At 35.9% G+C, this 26,364-nt stretch overlaps 1 protein-coding gene across 3 annotated transcripts in view; it reads right to left on the bottom strand.

Moving 5' to 3' along the window:
• The window catches only part of Dlc1 (DLC1 Rho GTPase activating protein), a 404,145-nt gene that overhangs the window by 354,805 nt on the left and 22,976 nt on the right, over positions 1-26,364 (bottom strand). The window lies entirely within an intron of this gene.

Below are 26,364 nucleotides of genomic sequence, written 5' to 3'. Positions count from 1 at the left end.
CACACATACATGGGCGGAATGAAGGCAGTGGTTGTTCATTTTCTTAGGGGAGGGAATGAGAGAAGGAATGAGAAGATGGAAATTTTGCAGAAATATTTATGTTTTCATCCAGTGTTTAGTTTTCTATCACTTACTCCACACAGTGTGAAATTGACTCATACTTTGCTTAGGAATTCATTAAGTCTTGGACTAATGACCATCAATCTTTGAGAATTCTTTACACACTGTGAGACTTGGCCCATGTTTCTAGAAGGCTTGAGCAGGAATTCCCTAGGACATAGTTGAAACCCCTGAAGTTTTGCAGGGCCATGCTTCATTGGGAAGAACCATCCTTGGGCTAAAATTGGCAGTGGATGCTAGTGCCTTAAACAAAACTATTTCATTTGCCAAATCAGGGTGATGCAAACATTCTTTCTAATAGCAGGGATTCCCTATTCATAAGAAATACAGACACTGACTATCATTTCATGAAGTTTGGTTATCACCACTAACGGTTTTCAAGAGGGTATTACAGCACCACATTAAGAAACTAGGTAGCAGTTCATTCAGCACGACAGACTATCAACCAACAATAAATACTTACTAAGCACCTAAATGAATACTAGTCACCCTATATAGGAATAGAGAAAAATGTTTTTGACTTAAAGATGTTGCAGTTGAAAAGACAAATATAAAAGAATTAGAACATGGCCAAGAAACAGACTGTATGATGGTGATAATTAGCCTGAAGGTTGGAGGTGATATATTGACTTGAAATGTCAAAAGGGCTCAGGTGGGATCTACAAGTAAATCATCTATATAGCAAGAAGAAGAGACACATTTTCAACAGAGAGTGTTCAGTCCTTTTTGTGTGATACTGTTGTAAACCTTTAAGTGCAGTGAGAACTTTTGGTGTGTGACAGATTCTTTTTTTTTTTGGTACCAGGGATTGAACTCAGGTCCTTGAGCTTGCGAGGCAGGTGGCAGAACCACTGAGCTAAATCCCTGGCCCCAAACAGATTCTTATATCTGAGTGTAAGTACCAACAAATAAGCAACTATTACCTAGAGAGCAAATATCATTTACTTAACAACAAATCTATGTGGATTAGAGATGTGAGGAGCTAAGAGAGCCATAAGATTTCCTAGTTGAACACCTATTTTTGAGACAAGCCTCAGGTGACGGATTTGCTCCAGCCCCAGGTGTTGTCAGAGCTGGAAGAGAACAACCCTCTTCTATGAGATAACTCTAGGCTCTTTGATCATAAATAAAGAACAGTGACAGATCAGTGTTATTGTTCTGTAGCAAGTCTGGCAAAATTTGTCAACCTGGCTTACTGATATTGCTATGCTCTGAAATTATATGTCCCCTTGGAATTTATATGTGGAAACTAATCCCCAATAAATCAGTATTAGGAGGTGGGCTCTTTGAGAAGTGATTAAGTCATGAGGAATGAGACCAATGTCCTTCTAAATAAGGCCCAAGAGAGATCCTTCTGATTATACACCAGCATGCAGAAAGCAGGGATCATCCATGAACCAGGGAAACAACCCTCACCAGTTCTCAAATCTAGTGGCACCTGTGTCTGGAACTTCCAGCTATCATAACTTGGGAAATAAATTTCTCTTTTTATAAGCTACCTAGTCTGCATTATTTTGTTGTAGCATTTTAAGTGGACTAGGACAGAAGAAGTTAATTGTCTCTGTATTTTTTCTTTGTTTCTTTTGTATGGACACTAAATTTTCTGTGATTTTACATTAGTAACTGAATGAGAACATATTTTGATTGTGATATGAATAAGGCAATAATGTTTTGGACAGAAAAGATAGCACTATAATTTTAGTTTAAAAAAGTAATAAATTTCTAAAAATTTTTATATGATTTTCCTTCCTTGACTTAAATATGTTATATATCAGGATTGAAATTTGGTGAAACAGCCTTTTAAAAAAGGTGTATCAGTCCCCGGCACACACACACAAAAAGGTATATCATATGAGACAGCACAAATATCTTAATAACAAAAGTTTATTTCTGAAAATCTTTGGAGAAAACCTTGATTTTCAATTTTAGTTCAATAGAACTTTAGTTTCTGATTTTAAAGACTCAGTTAAATGCCATGTTTTCTATCAGGCCTTTGACTAAACATAGTGGTTAAAAAATGAATTTCCTGTTATTTTTAGCACATACCCAGAAGCCATGGAGATATTTGGACTTAGTGAATTAAAGAAAGAAAGTGAATAAAAGGTCCTATTATGAGTAGCAACCATAGAAAATAAAGATTATAAACAGCGGTATTTTCATAACGAAAAGAAAGACATAATTGTAACCACAAAATCACTTCCAGAAATGGGTATACTCACTGTTGTGTTTAAGCGCTCAGGTGAATTTGGAAAATGCAAGCCTTGAGACTGATAATCCAGCACTTAGAACGTATGAAGGACTAAGGCATGTGAGGTTGTAAGTAAAGCCTCCATGGCCCATGAGTAGTGGACATGAGGAATCCAGAACTGAATTCATTATGGGAAGGAGATCACAGATGTCATCTTGGAAAATTAATTAGAGATGAGTGAAAATGTACAGACTCAAACAGAATAAATCTAAAATGCCACCATTTTCTTCAATATGGCTTTTTTTTTGTTTTTTTGTTTTGGTACAGGAGATCGAACTCGGAACCTTGCACTTGCGCAGCAGGCGCCAGAACCACTGAGCTAGATCCCCAGCCTCAATATGGCTTTTTAATAGTTCCTACCTGCTTGATTCATTATTTCATGATCAGTTCTTTACTGAATTCTGAATATTAATAAACTTCCACGAAATAATCGGTTTTCTCTTTCCTTAGGAATACAAAAGGTGAGAAAATGTGCAAATATGAATATTAATTAAAAAAGGAAGCTATAGGGGTGAACCGTGAAGAGGAAAATATATCCATTTAAGAACAGTTACTGTACATATTTGGAACATTAGATATACATAATGATCACATTCATCACAGGGAATTTGTACCTGTACATGATATAATCTTGATTCTTCTTTTTTCCCATTCCACTCCCTCTCTTCAACCCCTCTTCCCCTACTTATTTGCAAAAGTTTTGTTTTCATTTTTCCTTCTATTCTCTTTCGTGATTTCTTGGGAACATCCCACTGTAATAGCTGTAGTTTTGATAATATTTTATTTTATTTTATTTTTTTTATTTTTTTATTTTTATTTTTTTGATACTGGAGATTGAACTCGGGTCCCTGCACTTGCGCAGCAGGAGGTGAAACCACTGAGCTAAATCCGCAGCTTTTGATAATATTTTAAATTTAAAGTTTAATCTGTTTCAAGAAATTGGATAGAGATGTTCAAAATATTAAGAAAACTGAATATATAAGCAAAAGTATTTTAACAATTTCAACAGAATTTTTATGCCACTAAAAGGCTTAAATGTAAAACAAGGCACAAGACATATTTTCATATTTGCATGAAGAGATGAAACAAAATTCTTTTTAGTATAACATATATATATATATATATATATATATATATATATGTCATCTATGTAACTTATCACCTAAGTGAGATTTTTCAGAGATTGAAATCTGAGGCCAACAAGGCCGCATGTGGAGACAGCAGGCATAAAGTAAAGTGGTCCAGACAAACTAAGATGAAGGCATCATACAAAAGGATGTTAGTATCATGAATGGTTTTCCTACAAGATTTTTTGTGAAGGGGTGATAGTATCTCATTTTCAAATATCTAACAAGTAACATAATGTGCAAATGTTAGATAGTAAAACCATGCTGAATGCAATAATGAATAAATTAATATAAATCTATGCTCATGTAAATAATTATAATTTCATTGTAGGATACATCCCTTCGTAAATGTGAAATTAAAGACGATGAAAATATCAGACTCAGGACAGGAGTGTGAGTGAGTTTTTTCTCTTTCCAGGTACACAAAATTGGAAATTATGGTTTTCACCCACATCAAGTTTATTGAATATAGAGTCAGTTCTGTACTCTGTTGTTGCTGAGAGAAAAAAGGCTCATCTATCTATTCACACATCTACCCATCCATCTCTTAGGAAATGTCCTATTTCTAATATGTGATATCAGTTATTGAAGCTACACAATGGAAACATATGGTTGTCAGTGAGGATATAATACCATCAGATCATATCCTCAGTTATTCTAAAACAAGATGAGAAACTATATTAAAATTTTTCATTTTATTTTCTTTGTCAGTGAGAATGTCTTCAGGGAGAGAATTTTGATGCTGCTGCCTTGGAAACTTAAGAAAACGGACTCTAGAAACTGAGGCAGGTGTGTACAGAGTGACCACTCAGAGACTGTAATAGCCCATGGGTGGCCAGAAGGCATGGACATATATAGTGTATTTCTCTAGGATTTTTGTACAGTAGTGATAATAGGGCTTAAAATTTTAACAAGGACCGACATAGAGTACTAAAATACAAACTACGGATATGATCTATGTCTCCTATAAAAATAAGAGATGGATTGGGTTAGCTTTGTTCTGGGGAAATAACCTGATGAAAATTTCTTAGGAAGATTAAATCTGACTATATTGTATAGAACGAACTGGAATAAGATTAAAATACAGGATCTAGAAAGATAGCAAGGAATTTATTTTAGTCTCTCCACATGCTGAATTAAGGATATAAATAGGGTGGAAATTCTTAAATAATGTATTCCCACACAAATTACAGAAAGATAACACCCTAATCACTTAATATAATCTATTCCCCAAATAATTCAGAAAAGCTAATTGAACTTATGAAATCTTAAGAAAAATCAATTGGTAGGAAACAAACTGTTGCAGAAAGAAGAAGTTATTTCAGACAACAGCAAGAACATGTTAGAAACTTCTAAAATATTACCTATAATTAGTATTATCAGAGAGCTCTAAAAGAATGTTACATCTATAAAACAAGAACATGTTATAGTAAGAGTATGCCGAGAATATACTCTATATTCTCCACATTCCCTCCTGTTATAGGTACGGGCTCTCAGATAAGATCTAAGCCTGATACTTCTCTGTACACTAAATTTCCTCCCCTTTCTGCAGGTCAAGGACAAAACTCAGAGCCACCTCCTCTTGTGTTTCAATGGCATTTCTTCTATTTCATTGTGTCTAACAGCTTACAAATACTATGTGCAAATCTGAATATTAATAAAAAAATTGGACTTTGCATCCTCCTTTGCCTTTCAGTGCCTTTCTTTGTTTCTTTTTCTAGCAAACATTAGTCATTTAGTAGTTGCCTTTCCTCATGTTCTTTAATTTCTGTCCTCTCTTTTGCTCCTGAACCTACTGAAAACAAGCATCTGTTCCTGCTAAAACTACTCTTGACAAGCTGCCAGTAGGCTTCACAGTATTAAATACCATTTTTCTCCTTCCTCTGTCTGGGTCTACCCACAGCATTTGAAACATATCATCTACCTTTCCTTTTAGAAACGTCTTCCCATGGCTTGCTATTCACTTGGTTTTCTTTTTGCTTCTATCAAGTAGAAAGTAAGTCTTTTGGAGCAAAGATATAATTTTGAATCCCTCATAGCCAGAAGAGTGCTTGGCATAAAGTAACCATTCAGTGTCTGTTTGTAGATTAGGTAAGTAAATAAAAACAAAGAAGAGTTTATGTAAATTAAAACAGAACTGCAAAAATAAATAATTTAGGGGAAAATAAATAATGAAATGGATCCATCTGAAGACCAAGCTGCTTATCTGGTCCAGTGATCCAAGAAAATTTCATGATAAATACAGCAACAATGCAAAGAAGTGTCAAATATAAACTGTGATTGAAAAATATGGTGAATGTTCAAGTTTTTAAAATTTATTACAGGAAAAGACACACTGCCATAAATCTCCCACAAAATACTCCCTCCCAATTTAAACAAACTAATCCCACCATTCTTGTCACTTTCTGAAGTAGTTCTGGAAGTCTTTTTTTGTGAGTGTTTTTGGTGCATGATTGTGGCTGCCTTGACGTCCTGAACTGAAACAAAATGTTTAGTTTTCATGGTAACTTTGACTTTGGGGAAGAACCAGAAGTCAGACAGTGCCAGATCTAATAAGGTAGATGAGGACACATCGTAATATTTTTACAAGGCTACATTTCCACTGGATGGCTCTCAGCAGCAGCATTCACTGTATTTTTTATCACACCTCATAAAGACATTCATGAAAGATGACTTCCAGAACTGCTTCAGAAAATGGCAAGAATGATGGAATAAGTGTGTTTTAAGTGAGGGGAAGTATTTGAGTGGTATTAATCACAATGTGTAATTTACTACAATATATTTTTAAAAATTTAAATATTCTGCATATATCTAAATATAAATATATTTATATAAATAAATATAAATATATATTATTGCTACATTTTTTAACAGATTAGATGTTACAAAAACAACTCCAAACATACTCAGCCATCTTATCTTTGACAAAGGAGCCAAACACCTTCCCTGGAAGAAAGATAGCCTCTTTAATAAATGGTGGTGGAAAAACTAGCTTTTCACACACTGAAGAATAAAAGTAGACTCACATCTTTCACTATGCACTAAACTAAAATTGAAATGAATCAAAGATCTAAATATTAAAACATAAAGCCTAAATCTGCTGGAAGATATAATAGGTAGAACTCTTGAAGACACTGCTGTAGGGAAAGACTTTATGAACAAAACCCCTATCCCACAGGAATTTCTATATATATATATTTAATAATTATTTTTATTTATTTATTTTTTGGGGTACCTGGGATCTAACTCGGGTCTTTGCGCTTGCAAGGCAAGCAGCAGAACCACTGAGATCCCTGGCCCACTCTGTATATATTTTGATTGACCCTTTTAGATAGAAATTAAGAGATACTGATAAAATTTATTAAAACTACCCAAGAATTCTGGATCAAATCACCAAAAACAATGGGAGAAGCCAATATGCATAAAATATTAGGAGGAGTATTTCCTAAACTGATGAAAGGCATGCTTTTTCAGATTGAAAGATTTTAGTAAATACTATGTTGCACTCAAGAATTTTTCTTAGTCTGATGAATTTTATAATTCCAAGGAGTAAGAAAATATCTCAAGAGCATCTATAAGTTTAAAAAACTAGTACTTTATAGAAGACAGGTGTCAGTATGTACAGATCTAATTTGGAGTAAATACTGAGTAGGAAGAGTTGAGGAATGTCATCACATTTATTAAGCCACAAAAGCCCATGAGAACGTCAAAAAATATATGCACAACTACATCATTAAGTTATTTAAGGAGATGTAATTGGTGGCGTTACAATGATGACATTATGGAGGAGCAGGTGGTTAAGGGATTTAACTGGGACAGGAGGACAGTGGAAAGAGTAGAACCTGTGTTAATTACTCTGCACTAAGATGATGCTTGCAGTGCTATGTTGGTCTTTAATCAGGCATTAATTGACAGCAATTTAATAAGTGTATACTATATGTCAGGTGTGTGCTAGGCACAGAGCAGAGAAAGACAAAGTTATGAGATGGTGGCATCTGCTGTTGAGGTATTTATAGTTTGAATTATATATTTATATCTTGGGGTTTCCTGAGGCTGCTTTGACAAACTGAATTGTTAAAAGAGTAGATTTATTTAATCTTGCAGTTTTGGGGCCAGATATCAATGTGTGCTGGCAGGACTGTATTTTTCTCTCAAGGCGAGAATCCTTCCTTGCCTCTTCCAGCTTCTAGTGGCTCCAGGCACTCCTCTGCTTGTGGTTTTATTCCTGCAGTCTCTGCCTCTGTCCTCATGTGGCCTTTTTCTCTGGGTCTGTGTCCTATCCTTTTTGATGTTTTATAAGGGCAAATGCCATTAGAATTCACCTGGGTAATACAGGATAATGTTATGTGCAAATCCTTTGTTATATCTGCCAAGATCCCTTTTCCAAGTAAGGTCACATCAGTGGTTCAAAGAGTTAGAATGTGCACATGGTTAATCACTATGACTGACCACTATAATCAGTGTGCACAATACTGGATATGCACAGGAGTGGATGAATGAACAGATCACCCCGTCCAGTGTGATGAGTACATTTAGAGAATTACTGTATGCACAGGGACATCTAGACCAAAGCCCCAATTCATTCTGAGGGGTGCAAAGAAGACTTTTGCACTGAAGATGAAGCTTGAAGAGAGACTAAAAACAAGTTACCCAGGGAAGGAAGCTTTCTCAGGGAGGGCGAATGACGAGTTCAAGTAACTGGAAAAAGTTTAATGTTACTCTAAAGTGTGAGACAGTGAGGAACACAAAATGAGACTGTAGATAAATGAGGCCTAGACTTCAACTTCCTTGAAGGCTGTGTCTTATATATTGGGATTTTAAAGTTATGGAAGGGAAAGGGACAGACTTGTACTGTGTAATGATAATTAGGACTGCAGTGTGGAGCACTGATTGGAAGGAGTCAGAATGGGAAGCTGAGGGGCCAGTTTCAATGGTGTTGCAGTAACTGGAGAAGACAAAGAGAATAAAGGGAAAGAGGATGAGAGAGAGTAGAAATGTAGAATTATTATTTGCATAACAATTGTTAAATCACCTTAACTCAGATAGATTTCTGTTTCTAAAGTGAAGATTTCAAATCTCTTAAGTGTTTCAGCTGAACATTCTGTAACTCTGACTAGCCCATAGGTATATATTGATATGTAACAATGGGAATATAATAATCATTTTTAATAAATGTGTTTTTGGGTGCTGGGGATTGAACCCAAGGCCTTGTGCATGTTAAGCCCTCACTCTACCACTGATCTATATCTCCCAGCCCTTAATGAACATTCTGAATTCCTGAAATGAGTCTTTTACACAAGGACTGATTTCCTTTAGTTCTTAGAGCTTTGGATACACTTTAATTTGCATTGTCTCTAAGTAAATTTGGCTTGTCTAAGTGAAGGATAGAACTGAACTGTACACTTGACTGGTAGGTACTGCTTATGACTTGCTCTTAATTATATAGACAGTACCTCATTAGTTCTCTTGGTTTTAGAAAGTTTTACAATATTCTTGGTTAAAAAAAAGTTAGGAATGCAGAAGGGTGCTATCAAAGTGCCAGTGGAATTCTGCACAGGAAAAACAAAGGCAGCTGGGGAAGGTAAATATGTCACTGTGAACATAAGCAGTCCCCCAAGGCCAACAGTACTGGACGTCAAGAAACCCATCTGCTCCTTCTCACCTGGGTGCCCACTGGCCATGATAAGGGATGTACATAATGATGGATGTACAGAGGAAAGATTACCACAAGTTTCAAAGTGGCTTGACCAGGAACCTCAGGGTGAAATATGTTATTTGCTAATCATTTTTCTGGAATCAAGTTCTTAATAACTGGTTCAAATGGTAACAGTTTCTTGAAAGTGCTGTGTCAAGCTTAACTACCTAGTATTTGAAATGTAGAATAACAATAAAATCCTTGGACAAAGTTATTATTCACCTTGTGCATTGAGTATATCTCTTTGGTATTTTAAACATATTCTCTTTCAGTAGGGGTTTCTGGGTTCTACAGTACACAGTTCTAATACATAACTTCTCTTTCCTACAGACTTTTATTTTGCTTGTCTGAGAGCCCATACTGTACAGGAAACCAGAATATGGCCATCTTTACTATTTACAATATTCAGTTTTATTCCCTCATCATTAAAAGATTTCTATATAACTGGATAATAAACAATAGTATGGAAGTACTCTTTCTCTGAACCTACAATTCCTCTTGCTTTTATATACAAGCTTTTATATACAGCACATTGTCCTCTACTGTAGATGATACTATGTGCAACAAGTTTTGTTGTGATAGTCTGTGAAACTCGAAATACATGGTCCCATTTAGGAAGAAAAGCTGGAGACACAACCACTGGATAACGAACGGTTCATACACATGACTCTCTTTGTCAATGTAGTGATCTATTGGCTGATATCAGCAAAGTAAATCCGGTCTTCCTAAAAATAGAAAGACTTATGTGAAATAAGAAATTAAATTTCATAATCAGGTGGCTACATAAAGGCAATAAAACAATTGCCTATTTATTCTCCATCAGGAAATAAATAGTTTCAATGATCAGGTTTCCAAACGTAGGATTACAAAAACAATAAGGTATTGAATGTCAAAAACAGATTTAATTCCACGAGAAGTTGCCCAAGATACACTGATATGCAACTTAGCATGTGTTTTGTTTCTAGTCTAGTCATAATTTTAAGTATAAAAATTTAGCTCTTTATGTGATTACTGACTTGTATACTAGAAAAATTTGCATTACTATTCTACTGAAGTCTACTAGCTAACCCTCTTTCTCCCTTCCTTCCTTAATGATTGCTCACCGTATGGACCTTGTTTGAAATACTTTTTGGGTTGTTTAAAATTTATCATGCCTCAATCCAAACACTGTGGACATCTGAGAGAAAGCACTTTGTAACTTCTAAGTGGACAGAGATAATATTTATGATAAAAGTCTATGCTGAGCATAGGGGAAAAATATAAGATAATTGAATTAAATGAAAAGTCAAGCCTCTGAAAAGATTAAATTTTTATAAAAGTAGACACCAGGAGAAGCCAAGGGAAACAAATACCACTTTAGACTCCATTTTCAGTTTTGAAACATTTATATTATATTTTTGTTGACATATACCTGAAATGGTAGTTAAATTCTCAAGGCTGTTTTTTTTTTTCCTGCACACAAAGTGGACAAATGTCTGAAATAGAGGGACAAAACATTTCCTTTCATCTTTCAAAAAACCCTTAATATTAGGTTTGTGTTACATTTTGATGTTGGCCAATTTTTTCTGATTACTTTTAAATTATAGCCTTTCTATAATAATATGCAACTCAACAACTTCTCCATAGGGCAGCAACTTTGCATTGGTTACATGACATACCACTATTAACTCTCTAAATTATAACTCCTTGCCCTTGTCAATACACACACATTATTTCAGTTACAGTGAAATATGAAGATGTTTAAAGTTTCTTCCATCTGGAACATTCCCTGAATTTGCAAATCAAATTCTCAGTCCTTTATCTCCTATTGTAGGATGCTACCTGCAATTGTCTACTCAGATGAACAGTTTTTTGCTTGTTGGGTAAATGAACATGAGACAGGACATTAAGCATCACATTATCATTTTATAAAATGAAGACAAAGTGTAAGAAATGTAATTAAGCAGTGGATGGGAAATTAAAGTCCATCTACACAAAGGGAAAAATACATTGTAAGAAATAATTACTCTGCACATAAGAGATGAGTTGTTCTGTCTGTTGTTGTGATGTGTCGTGTTTTCCATGCTGGTGATTGGACCTTTCCAATTGCTGGGCAAATGCTCTCCCACTGAGTTACCCCCCCCCCCATTCATTTCTTAACATAGGCACTGGTGGGCCATACTAACTCAGTCTTCGGCTTCCCTGTGCCTTTGTTGCTGGAGTGAAGAAAATGGTTTATAAGACCCTCAAAGGCGAGCCTACTTATACTTTCCTTTTGTATTTCTCTTGGAAACACATAAAAGCAGAAAATAATTAGTCAACTTGCTAATGCTGTTTTTCCTGTGGTAAGCACCACTTTTTTCTTGTTTTTGTCAACTCCTCTACCTCAAGTTTGAATACAAACTATGTTTTTGCAAAAAACAATATGCTGAATCTCAGATTGTGCTTATTTATTGCAGATATTGAATATAACTTCATATTTAATATTATTGTTAAGTAATTTTTTAAAATACTTATTATTTCTGCTATACATTCAAGATTCATACACTTCATAATTCTTTTAGGAAAAAGGTTAATCCATTCAGAAATTCATAAATGAATTTTGTGACATAAATTAACATTTAATCTGTATAAAATTTAAATAATAATATTGAAAAATATGGCTGCTATCCAATATGCTTAGCTTCAGTACTAATGGTCCCACTCAGTGTTTGTCCCAAACAACAAAAGATGAAGGCAATGGTCACTGTTACTGAACACACTGTCACCCTTCAGAAGTTCAATGCACTCCCTGGGCTGTGACCTCCCAAGTTCTTGTCTTATAATTTAAAAATTCTTCATTTATATTAAGATGAAAATTGAAACTATTTTTGATCAAATATTTATAAAATACACACTTCTTGTCTGTTGCACTCTTACTGAAATATTTTTGGGTGCCTCTTACAAGTGACTAAAAAAAATTTCTAATTATGCATCAAGCCAGTATATGAGCAGGGTAGGAAATGCTGCAATCAGGGTTACATTTTTAGGGAAGAAAGAATGAGTCTTTTGGTTATTTAATTCTCTTGCTTTCTGTCCATTATACTGTAAAAATGCTTCCTTACAATCATCCATGATTATAAAAATAATAGCACTCCATGTATGACTCATTTATCACTGAGGGTGTGGAGAGATAGTGGAAACAACTACCTCAAAGGATCATCATTTTGTAGTTTAACCATTTTGTTACTGTATTTGCTGAAAATGTTTCAATCTTCAAGCAAATTTCATTTCACTTTTCTTCTTATTAATCAAATGCTAGCTGGGGAACAAGTAACATGGCTGTAAGCTAGCATTTTTCAGTAATCATTAATGTGATGAAATTTAGATCATTTTTCTATAAAGTGAGTCCCCCCCCCCCAAATTTAATTAAAAATCTAACTTTGAAAAGCAAGGGCCGACTCATGCAGAAGCAAGGAGAAACCCACACCCTACCACTGCTAGCCTCTACTCCCATGCAACCCACATAGGAGGCAGAAGAGGAGAGGCTTCTCATGTCCCATGACCCTCACTGCTGCTGCCAGTTCAGGCCTCATGCAATCTGTTTGGGAGGCAAGAGGAGAGCAGCCGAACTACCAAACCCTAGCTAGCTTTGCTTTTGTGTTCTCCATAGCTCAAGGCAGCAAAATGACTGATCTGACTGAGGCCAAGACCAACACCCAGGCAGAGAGTTTCACTATAAGACTGAAGTGCTACCCTTCCACAGAGACTGGGTGAAAGAGAGAGGCTTGGGAGACAGGCTGAGAGAGGGTGAGAGCTAAATAGGGATCTCCTGGGGTCCCCTGGGAAGCTTGGACTTGGGCCAGGATGATCACTGGGCCTATATAGCATGGTAGGAGGACAGGTTTGGTGAATATATCTTCACAGGGGGTGGCCTTAAGAAGATGGCATTTAGTCCAGTGGTATGCCTGAGCTCCTGCATTGCTGCCGACATCCATCAGAAATCAGTAGTATGAATTACTATAGGTCAATATCTGGTTGACTATGTCTTCACTAAAATTATAGACCTCTTTGCTCAGGTGAAGGGCAGTTCGTGAGTGGTTCTTAGGGTTTGACAGTATTCAGTTGATATTTGTTGCCCTTGTTTTTGCTGATTTTACTATTAAAGCCAAGGTGATACAGCTATTTCTCTATTTGCTAATATCTGGATTGTCTGGGAACATAAACAGTACTGCAGCTCACTCTCAAAGAACCAGGCACTGGGACATATAAATCACAAACCCCATCACAAAAGTCAAAACCAAAAAACAACTGACAACAACAACAGCAAAATAGATACACAAGGTCGCACAGAAGATGCCGAATCAGCCCGCTGCAGACAGGCAGGTCTGCCCACGCCCTTCCGAGGTCCCCAGTCAAGCCGAAGATGCTGAATCACCCCGCTGCAGGCAGGCAGCCACCTGGTTCCACACTACAAAGACGCAGAGGACACTAGACCACCAGACCAAGGTACTGAGTTCCACAGCTCCCGGCCCAGAGGTAGGGGCTTCTGAGCCACCATCCCACTGCTCCTGGTCCAGAGGAAGGGGCTTCCCAGCCACCATCACTCCCGCTGCTCCCAACCAAGATGAAAGGGCTTTTGGGTCACCATCCCTACTGCTGCTCCCGGCCCCTGTCCCACCTCTCCTAGCTCAGAGGAAGTAATCTGTGCAGGCGTTAACAGCCCCCCACCCCAGTGGAAATGAGAAAACACGTAAATAAGTCTCAAAACCAGCCTTCCAGATCACCTACAGCAACCCCAAAGGGAAATGAGATGGAAAACTCTGATACTCAACCACCTGGACCCACTGAACTGCCAACAAAAGGGGATCTGGAAAAAATGAAATCAGAAATAATTTCTCAGATAACAGGAGAAATTGTGCCCCTAGTGCAAGACGTGATTAATAAATCTAGAGAGGAACTCAGGAACATGATGTAATCTCAACATAAGAAGCAAATGGAATCCATAAAAGAGATGCAAATAGATTTCCAGGACATGAAAACTCCATTGAAAGTCTACACAGCAGAATGAGCCAATGTGAGGACAGATTTTCAGATATAGAAGGTAAGATTGTAATTAGGGACCAGGAAAAGAAAAATTGCTTCAAAATTATAAGGGAACATGAGAAATCAATCCAGCAGCTGCTAGATGATGCAAAGAAGAATAACATAAGACTGATTGGGCTCAATGAAGAAACAGGAGAGAGTGGAGATGACTTAAAAAAATCTCTTCGCAGAAATAATGGCAGAAAACTTCCCAAACAGGGGAAAAGAGCTTGACATACAGATAAGTGAGGCATATAGGACTCCAAATAGCCTTGATCAAAAAAAATCTACACATAGGCATATAATTGTTAAGATTCCAGAAACTCAACAGAAGTACAAAGTTCTACAAGCAGTCAGAGAAAAGAAGCAAATCACATACAAAGGAAAGCCCATCAGAATCACAGCACACTTCTCAACACAAACCATCAAGGCAAGAAGAGCTTGGAGTGACATATTCCTAGCCCTAAAAGAAAACAGCCTCCAACCGAGATTGATGTACCCTGCAAAACTATCTTTCAAAATGGATGGAGAAATAAGATACTTTCATGACAAAGAGCACCTTAGGAACATTGTGAATACCAAACCAGCACTCCAAAGAATTTGACACAATAGCCTAGGAACAGACATTAAGGATCATAACCTCAGGATGCAAAGCAGAATGAACCCATCTGGCATGACAAGAAATTAAATGGAAAGGGGGAGAACCCATCAAAAAGAAAAAGTCATGGCAATGATAAGTCAATACATTTCAGTTATAACCATCAACGTTAATGGTCTCAATTCACCAATCAAAAGAAATAGACTGGCAGAATGGGTCAAGAAGCAAAATCCAACAATATGCTGCATACAAGAAACACACTTAATTCAAAAGGAAACTCATAGACTGAAAGTTAAAGGGTGGAAAACATTACTCCATGCGACAGGAACCTGCAAAAAAGCAGGAGGAGCTATCCTCTTTGCAGATCAAGTAGATTTCAAACCAACACTGATGAAGAGAGATGAAGAAGGACACTACATTCTTGTAAAGGGAAGAATCGAAGAGGAAGAGATGACAATCATAAATATCTATGCACCAAACACTAGTGCACCCAGCTATATAAAACAAATACTAACAGACATGAAAAGTCATATATGCACTAATACAATTGTAGTGGGGGACCTCAACACCCCACTGTCACAAATAGATAGATCAACTAGACTAATAGTAAGTAATGAAATACTAGAACTCAATCGAACTCTTGAACAAATGAACTTAACAGATGTTTACAGAGTCTTCCACCCCACAAAATCAGAATACACATTCTTCTCAGCTGCACATGGGTCATTCTCCAAAATAGACCACACACTCACACATAGAACATGTTTAAGGAAGTGCAAAGGAATTGAAGTTATCCCCTGTATATTATCAGACCATAGTGCGATGAAATTGGAGATCCATAGCAAAAGAAACTAAAAATATTTCATAAACATGTGGAAATTGAACAACACACTTGTGAATAACCAATGGGTCACAGAAGAAATTAAAGAAGAAATCAGATAGTTCCTTCAATTAAATGACAATGACAATACAACATATCGGAGTCTATGAGACACAAGGAAAGCAGTCTTATGAGGGAAATTCATAGCAGTGAATATGCATATTAGGAAAACAGAACGAGCCCAATTAAACAACCTGATGCTGAACCTCAAGCTTCTAGAAAAAGAAGAGCAGGACAACCCCAAAGCTCATACAAGGGAGGAAATTATAAAGATCAGAGGAGAAATCAATGCAATGGAGACTAAGAGAACAATTCAAAAAATCAATGAAGCCAAGAGTTGGTTCTTCTAAAGAATCAACAAAATTGACAAAACTTTGGCCAACCTTGTCAGGAAAAAGAAAGAAAAGGCCCAAATCCATGCGATTAGGAATGAAAAGGGTGAAATTACAAGAGACCCAGCAGAAATCCAGAGGATCATCAATACCTACTTCCAGAACCTATATGCCAATAAGATGGACAGCACAGAAGAAATGGACAGATTCCTAGATACATATGAATTACCAAAGTTGAACAAAGAAGACCTAAAAATTTTGAACAACCCAATATCAACCAATGAAATTGAAAATGTAATTAAAAACTTATCAACTAAGAAAAGCCCAGGCCCTGATGGCTTCACTGCTGAAATCTACAAGACATTTAGAGAGGAACTGTTGCCACTACAGTTTAAACTCTTCAATGATATTGAAAGGGAAGCAATACTCCCAAATTCATTCCAGGAAGCAAGCATCACCGCAATCCCCAAAGCAGAGAAAGACCTACCTGAAAAAGAGAACTATAGGCCAATCTCACTAATGAACATAGATGCAAAAATCTTTAATAAGATACTGGCAAACAGAATGCAGAAGATCATCAAGAAGATCATATACCCTGATCAAGTGGGATTCATCCCAGGGATGCAGGGATGGTTCAACATATGAAAATCAATCAATGTAATACACTATATCAATAGAGCCAAGGACAAAAACCATATGATTATCTCCATAGATGCAGAAAAAGAATTTGACAAAATCCAATATGCATTTATGATAAAAACCCTACAAAAAATTGGAATAGATGGTCTCTACCTCAAAAAGATAGAAGCCATCTATGAAAAACCAACATCCAATATCATACTAAATGGTCAAAAACTGAAATCCTTCACACTCAAATCAGGAACAAGACAAGGATGTCCACTATCACCACTCTTCTTCAATATAGTTCTGGAAATATTAGCCATGACCATTACACAAGAGAAAGAAATAAACGGAATAAAAGTAGGTAATGAAGAAGTCAAATTGTCATTCTTTGCAGATGACATGATACTCTATATAGAAGACCCCAAGAACTCCACCAAAAGTCTTCTAGACTTAATAACCAAATTCAGTCAAGTAGCTGGTTACAAGGTCATAACACAAAAATCAATAGCTTTCCTCTACACAAATAACAGATTCACTGAGAGAGAAATAGGGCAAATAATTCCTTTCACAATAGCATCCAAAAAACTGAAATACCTAGGAATCAACCTAACAAAAGAAATCAAAGACCTCTTCTCTGAAAACTATGACACTCTGAAAAGAGAGATTGAAGATGATATCAGAAAATGGACAGACATCCCCTGCTCCTGGGTAGGAAGGATTAATAGAGTGAAAATGGCCATACTTCCAAAACTGCTATATAGATTTAATGCAATTCCAATTGAGATCCCAGCAGCATACTTCATGGACCTTGAGAAAACAATCCAAAAATTCATTTCGAACAAGAAGAGACCCAGAATAGCAAAAGCAATTCTAGGTAAAGAGATATGGCAGGGGGTATCACAATCTCCAACCTGCAACTACACTACAAAGCTACTGTGATTACAACAGCATGGTACTGGCGAAGAAACAGACTTGAGGACCAGTGGAACAGATTAGAAGATGCAGAAACAACGTTAGACACACTCAGCCATCTCATCTTCGACAAAGGAGCCAAACACTCTCACTGGAGGAAAGATAGCCTCTTTAATAAATGGTGCTGGAAAAATTGGGCTTCAACTTGCCAAAGATTAAAACTAGACCTGTATCTCTCACCATGCACTAAACTAAAATCATAATGGTTTAAAGGTCTAAATATTAAAAAAGAAACTCTGAACCAGTTGGAACAGAGCTTAGGTGGAACCCTTGAAGACATCAGTGTAGGAAAAGATTTTATGAACAAAATCTCAGTTGCCCGTGAACTAGCACAAACAATCAACAAGTGGGATCTCTTCTTATTAAAAGGCTACTGTACAGCAAGAGAAACCACCAGCAGTGTGAAGAGACAACCCACAATGTGGGAAAAAATCTTCACCTGCTCTTCCTCAGTCAAAGGTCTACTATCTCGAATCTATAAAGAACTTAAAAAGATCAGACCTCCCAAATTTAAAGACCCAATCCAAAAATGGGCATCTGAAATGAACAGACATTTCTCAGACAAAGAAGTAGAAATAGCAAATAAATACATGAAAAAATGTTCAACATCACTGGTCATTCGAGAGATGCAAATGAAAACGACACTGAGATTGCACTTCACTCCAGAAAGAATGGCTGCTATCATGAAATGAACCAATAACAAATGCTGGTGCGGCTGTGGGGAAAGAGGAACCCTGCTCCACTGCTGGTGGGAGTGTAGACTGGTGCAACCACCATGGAAATCAGTATGGAGATACCTCAAAGAACTAGGACTGGAAGTCCCATTTGACCCCACTATTCCACTGCTGGGAATCTTCCCCAAAGAATTAAAAGAATCATACCACAGTGAAATATGTGTGCCCATGTTCATAGCAGCACAGTTTGTGATAGTTAAAACTTGGAAACAGTCCAAATGCCCATCAACTGGAGACTGGATAAAGAAAATGTGGTTTTTTTATAAAACGGAATACTACTCAGCCATAAAAAATGAGAAATTAGAGACATTGATAGCTAAGCAAATGCACATTATGGCAATACTCTTAAGTGAAATAAATAGGACACACATGAATAAATACCGAATAGTTTCAGTATTTAAAACAGTATTTCTGGTGTGAGAAACTGAAAGTGTAAATAAGGACTAAATGTATAATAGGTCATGTGAAATAGGAGGAAAAGGGGCAAAGGGGAAGGAAGTGGGAGGGCTAGGGGAAAGGATAGAAGGGAATGGGATTAATATGAGAAAATGGAAAAATAGGAACAAAATCTTTGTAAATAGGGAGGAATGGAAGGGTTGAAGGGAGGGCTGGGCAAGGGTGAAAAATAAGAACCAGGAGAGATTATGTAAAGGTGCAAATTTCCAATGATGAATGTCATTACATTGTATACCTAAAATGTACCAATGATTAGAATGAATAATCGATAATGCAAAATAGGAAGAAAAGGTCCAAAGGGGTAGGGGTAGTGGGAGGGGCAGGGGAAAGGAAAGAAGGGAAAGGAAAAATGATGAGAAATGGAAAAAATGGAAATAAAGTCTTTGTAAACAGGGAAGGGTGAAGGGCATGAAGGGAGGTCTAGGAATGGGGCAAAAATAAGAACCAAGATGCATTATGTAAAGGTACAATTCCCAATGAGAAATGTAATTGTGTTGTATACCTACAATGTACCAATAAAAGAATTTAATAAAAGAAATATATACACAAAAAGACAAGTCAATGAAATGCCTCCAAAAATTCCCAATGCCTCAAAAACTGGCTCAGTGTGCAACAAAGGGGAGAAAATCATAGGCCACACAGCAGAGAGTTCTGAAAGGATATAAGTGGAGGTAAAACACTTCAATACAAGGCTTGGCGAATTTAAAGAGGACATACCAAGAAGACAGTGACCCTAAGTAAAGGAATGATTAGTGAATCTAGAGAAGAAAATAATAAAAATCTAGTGGAGCTAAAGAAAGAAATGCAAACATGAATGGCCAGCACCGTAAAGAATAAAAGAGGGCTGGGGATTTAGCTCAGTGGTGCCACCGCCTGCCTTGCAAGTGCAAGGTCCTGAGTTCGATCCCTGGTACAGGAAAAAAAAAAAAAAAAGAAGAAGAATAAAAGAAGTCATAAAAACGTGTCAGAGAGAAACCCAAGATATTAAAAACACAATTGAGCAAATGGGCAGCAGAAATGACCAATGTTAAGACAGAGTGTCAGATCTAGAGGACAGGGCTACAGTCAATGATCCATTAATGAGAGATACCTCAAAAAAAAAAAAAAAAAGAAAAGAAAAATGGATCCAATAGCTGCTAGATTACTTAGAGAAGACTAACATAAGAGTAATCAAAAATTAATACAAATTAGAGAACAACACAAAGACTCTGTTTGGAGAAGTAATAGCAGAAAATTTTTCAGACATGGAAAAATTTAACACAGGTAAGTGAGACATACAGAACCCCAAATAGTCATGATTAGAAAAAAATCTACTGCATGCCACATATTAATTAGAATACCAGAAATCCAACACAAAAACAGAATCTATAAAGCCTGCTTGAGAAAAGCAATGAATCACCTATAAAGAAAAATACATCAGAATTACAACAGACTACTCAACAAAAAACTTAAAGGCAAGGAGAGCTTGGAGTGAAGTGCTTCAAGGAAAAATAGAGAATAATTTCCAAAACAGACTGTTACATACTGCAAAATTTTCTTTCAAAATTTATGGAGAAATATGATTTCCATGGTAAAAAAACCCGTAAAATAATTCACCACCACTAAGACAATACACCAAAATTTTTCAGAGGCTATTCCAGAAAGAGACAATGAAGCTAATAATCACAAAGGCTCCAATAAAATGAATGCATCAGGTAGGGTAGCAATTAAGTAGATGGGAAAGAAACCAAACAGCAAGAAGAAAATAAGATATGATGGCAGGAATAAGTCAATATCTATCAATTATAACTATCAATGTAGATGGACTCAATTAATCAAAAGACAGATTGGCAGAATAGATAAAAAAACAAAATCCAACAGTATGCTGTATACAAGAAATACATTTAACACATAAAGAAATTCATGAACTGAAAATGAAAGGATGCAAAACAATATTCTATGCAACAAGAACCTCCAAATAAGCAGGAATTTCTATCCTATTTTCAGATGAAGTGAACTTCAAGATAAAGCTTATCTGAGGAGTCAAAGAAAGACATTGCTTGTTGGTTAACAGAACAAATAAATAGGAAGAAGTAACAACTATAAACATACAGTAGTACCTCAGTTCACAAACACAATTCTCTCTACTATTCTGGTTGCAAACTGATCTGGACAAAAACCAAATCCAATTTTCTCATAAAGTCAACATTGAACCTAACCACTGAATTTGATTTGGTTTTCATCCAACTTGATTTGGGACCAGAATCATTGAAAGAATCAAGTTTGTGTTTGAGATATCAGTGTACATGCACCAAACCACAGTGCACTCAACTTCATAAAACAAATACTAATCGACATTGATACAATTATACCAGGGGACCTCAATACCCCACTATCATAAATAGGTCACCTAAACAAGAAATCAACAAAGAAATATCAGAGTTGAACCAAACCTGTGAACAAATGGATTTAACGGATACATGGAGGGTATTCTACTCAACAACAACAAAATACATATTCTTTTTGGCAGCACATGGTACTTTCTCCAAAAGTGACCACATACTAGCTAATACAGCATGTCTATGTAAATGCAAAATAATAAAAATTTTACAATGCATATTATCCGATCTCAGTGTAATGAAACTAGAAATCAATAGCAAAAAGTTCCACAGAAACTATGTAGACATATGGAAATTAAACAACACTCTTGAATAATCAATGCATCATAGAGGAAATTAAGGAAGAAATAAAACAGTTCCTAGAATTAAATGATAATGCAAGTACAACATAGGAAAACTTACAGGACACAATGAAAGCAGTCCTACAAAGGATGTTTATAGGAGTGAATGCCCATATCAGAAAAACAGAAGGAGCCCAAATAAGTAACCTGATGATGCATTTCAATGTCCTAGCAAAACAGGAACAATCCAAATTCAGAGCTTCTACAAAGAAAACATTTATAATGATCAGAGCAGAAACCAATGAAATGGAGATTAAAAAAAAACACACAGTCAATGAATAGAAGAGCTAGATCTTTGAAAGAGTAAGCAGAATAAGCAAACTCTTAGCCAATCTTAACAAACAAAAAAAGAAAACAATCAATGAAATTAGAAATGAAAAGGTGAGATCACAAAAGATACCACCAAAATCCAGACAATTATTAGCAATGATTTCATACCAAAAAATTGGAGAACTCAGAAGAAATGGAGAGATTCCTAGATAAAAATGAAATACCCAAAATAAATCAAGAAGACTTAAAAGTCTTGAACAATCCAATAACAGGTAATGAAATTGAAACAGCAATAAAAACACTAACAATCAAGAAAAGCCTATAACTTGATGGATTCACAGCCAAATTCTAGAAAAACTTCAGGGAAGATTTAATATCAATACTCCTCAAACTCTTTAATGAAATCAAGAAAGAAGGAGACCAGATAAAGATCCAATCCAAAAAGAGAACTATAGACAAATCTCCCTAATGAACATAGTTGTGAAAATCCTTAACAAGATACTGCCAAACAGAATGTGATAAATTATCGAAAAGGTTATACACCATGACCAAGTAGGCTTCATCTCAGGAATGCAAGGATAGTTCCACATATACAAATCAATAAATGCAAATTCATCACATAAACAGAAGCAAGAAAAAAAATCACACAATCAGATCATCTCAATAGATGCAGAAAAAGCCTTTGAGAAAATCAAACACTTATGATAAAAACCCTGAAGAAAGTAAGTATAGAAGAACCTTATCTCAATTTGATAAAAGTTTCTGGGTGTGGTGGTGCATGCCTGTGATCCCAGCACTTGGGAGGCTGAGGCAGGAGGATTACTGCGAGTTCCAGGCCAGCCTGGCTATATAGTGAGTTCATGGTCAGCCTGAACTCCATAGTGAGACCCTGTCTTAAAAACAAATCAATCTGATACAAGTCATGTATGACCAAGCTACTGCCAATATCATACTAAATGGGGAAAATCTGAAAGTTTTCCCTCTAAAATCAGTAACAAGACAAGGATATCAATTATTGCCACTCCTATTCAACACAGTTCTCAAAACGTTAACTAGAACAATTGAGCAAGAGAAAGAAATAAAATGTATATATATATGTATATATATATGAAAAGAACTTAGAGCATTGAAAGGACAAAGTATGAAAGGACAAAGTTAAAGTATTGTTTTTTGCAGATGACATAATCCTTTACTTACAAGACCCCAAAAATCTCTACATCAGACTTGTAGAATTAATAACCAAATTCAGCAATACAGCAGGATACAAAATAAACACAGAAATCAATAGAACTCCACACTAATAATGAATCCACCAAAAAAGAAGTTAGGAAAACAATATCATTCAAAACATCATCAGTAAAGGTAAAATTCTTAGGAATTAATGTAGCCAAGAAAAGTGAAAGACCTCTACAGTGAAAATGACTCACTCTGGAAAAGGAGATCAAGGAGTACATTAGAAAATGGAAAGATATCCCCTGTTCCTGGATAGGCAGAACCAATATAGTCAAAATGACTATATTTCCAAAACTGATATGCAGCTGTAATGTAATCTCAGTCACAATATCAACAATGTTCTTCACAGAACCAAAGAAAACAATCCTAAAATTTGAATGGAAGAAGAAGGGACCCAGAAAAATAAAAAGCAATCTTGGGTAACAAAAGCAAAGCAGGTGACATCACAATCTCAGACTTGATGCTATGCTATAAAGCTACAGTGATTAAAACTATGTAGTAATGGCACAAAGGCAGGCATATAGATCAATGGAAGAGAGTAGAAGAGGTAGAAACAACCCCAGGCACAAAACGGCTATTTAATCTTTGCCCCAAAGCCCAAAAACATACCCTAGACGAAAGATAGCCTCTTTAATAAATGGTGCTGGCAAAATTCGCTATCCACGTGCAGTGTAAAACCACAGTCTAAAGCCATATCTCACCGCGTATTAAACTACAATCAAAATGGATCAAAGAACTAAATGTTAAAACAGAAAAAACTCAATCTTTTGGAAGATAAAATAGGTACAACTCTTGAAGACAGATATGTAGGCAAGGACTTTTCTCAATAACACAAGAAATAATGCAATAAATAGGATGATATCAAATTAAAGAGCATATACAGCATATACATATACAGCAAAGGAAACAACCAACAGAGTGAGGAACCAACCTACAGAACAGGAAAATATTTTTGCCAGCTATTCCTCGGACAGAGGACTAACATCTTAAATATACAAAGGACTAAAAAAAATTTACACTTCCCAAAATAAAAACTCAGTCAAAAAATGGGCAATGGAAATGAATTGACAGTCTACAGAAGAAGAAGTACAAATGGTTGATAAATACATGAAAGAATACTCAACATCACTGGCTACAAGAGAAATGCAAATTAAAACTATATTGAAATACAACCTTACCCCAGGAAGCATGGTTATTATCAAAAAATTGTATTTAAAAACAAATGCTGGTGAGGATGTGGTGTAAAATGAACTCTTCTACATTGCTGGTGAGAAGGTAAATTAGTACAACCACTATGGAAATCAGTGAGGAGAGTCCTCAAAAAGCTAAGAATAGAAATTCCATTTGACCCAGGCATCCCCTTTCTAGGTATTTACCCAAAAGAGTTCATATTACCATATTGCAGGGACACATGCATACCCACAATTAAAGCAGCACAATTTATAATCCAGATCTTGGAATAAGAATTTATAAGCTAGATCTTGGAAACAGCATATATGTCCACCAACAGATGAAGGGATAAGGAAAATATGGTATTTATACACAAAATACTATTCTACATTAAAGATAAACTTGAATTTATGGGTAAATGGATGCAACTTGAAAACATAATGTTAAGTGAAAGAAGTCAGACACACAAGATTAAATACTGCATATTTTCTCTTATATGCAAAGTACATATATGTAAATGGAAGCAAAATAGAAGATAGATAAATAAGAAATGAGGAGAGGTTCAGATGGTCCTCCAAATTATCTATTTTGTGGTTTTAAAAATATCTTTAAATTTATGCTTCTTTGTTTTATACTCCTTGTTTTTCTCAGTTCATTGAAAAGAAAGTTTTATGTAATATCTTTTTTCCTTTGTATAAATCTTTTTTGTCATTTTCTGCACAACTACTTTGAAGATAATTACACACAGTGTTTTAAGTACTGCTATTCTCTTATTATTTAGCAATGGAATTTGTTTTCTCACAAAATAAAAAAAGAAAGAAAAAGCTGCTTTGTCTAAGCTAAGGCACATGAAGTACCATCATCCCCTTTTAATTTTTTATAACACCATGAAATAGTTTGCTAAACACATTAACATTTATTTTAGCACTTTATATTTTTTATTTGTTCATGTTTGTGATACATAATGTATACATTCATTGTGAGGATTTGATACATAGACAAATTGAATGTTAGTCCTTTTTACTTCCCCTTCCCATCTCCACCCTTCCCTCTACCCTAGAAATGTCTGTTTACAGACACTTCTCAGATATACAAGTGGTCAATTACTATATAAATAAGTGTTCAACATCTTTAGCCACTATGGGAAAACAAGTCAGAGATACACTGTGATTCTACCTCACCTATTCAGAATGACTATCAAGAGTACAAGAAACAATAAATGCTGGCAAGGATGTGGGAAAAAGGAGCCCTCCTACATGGCTTGTGGGAATGTAAATTATTACAGCCACTATGAAAATCAGTATGGAAGTTCTTAACACAACTAAAAGTAGAGTTACCATTTGACCCAGCTACACTACTCTTTGGTATATACTCAAAGTAATTGAAGACTGCATACCATAGAGATACTTGAAGACCCACGTGTATTGTGGCAAAAAATACCATAGTCAAGATATGTGACTAGCCTAGGTCCACATCAACAGATGCATGGATAAGGAAAATGTGATATATTTACATAATGTAGTATTATTCAACCATAAAAAATAAAATGTTGTCATTTGCAGGAAAATAGGTGCATTTAGAGATCAGCATATTGAATGAAATAAGCAAGACTCAGAAAGATAAATATTGCATATTCTCCCTAATATATGGAATCTAAAAAAGATATCAAGAAAGTAGAAGGGAGAGTATTATTAGACAGGAGGAAGGGAATGAAGGGGAGAGGGAGGGAATGTAAGTGTGAGTCATAGGGAGATGAATGTGCTAAAAACACATTATACACACTGCCCCCCAGTGCAAAATTACAGGGGAGGGTGGGGCAGTGGAGAGATGGGGCGATGATTAAAGTGAATTATGTGCATGTACAAATCTGCCAAAATGAAAACCATTTATTTATATAACCAATATGAACTAGTAAAATTTGGAAAATATCTCTTTACATAATGGCTTTTGTGAAGTGCTTGCTTGTTTATTAATTCCTTATATTTAAACCTGTGCATTTAAAAAATAAAACTGAATGTCTCAGGAACAATTAAAATAGCACAGAGGATTCATTTCCTTCATTCTCACAAGGGCAAAATCCAAAGTGCATCCTTCAAAGCTCAGCTGGGCAACTACTTACATGAAGGCTTTTCTGACCTTCTCA

The sequence above is a fragment of the Heterocephalus glaber genome, unplaced genomic scaffold, assembly GCF_053883595.1.
Source record: "Heterocephalus glaber isolate CG9 unplaced genomic scaffold, H.glaber_assembly_v1.0 deba00001461, whole genome shotgun sequence".
Lineage (NCBI taxonomy): Eukaryota > Metazoa > Chordata > Mammalia > Rodentia > Bathyergidae > Heterocephalus > Heterocephalus glaber.
Note: the sequence above shows the minus strand (reverse complement) of the source record. Positions and strands in the feature narration are given on the sequence as shown.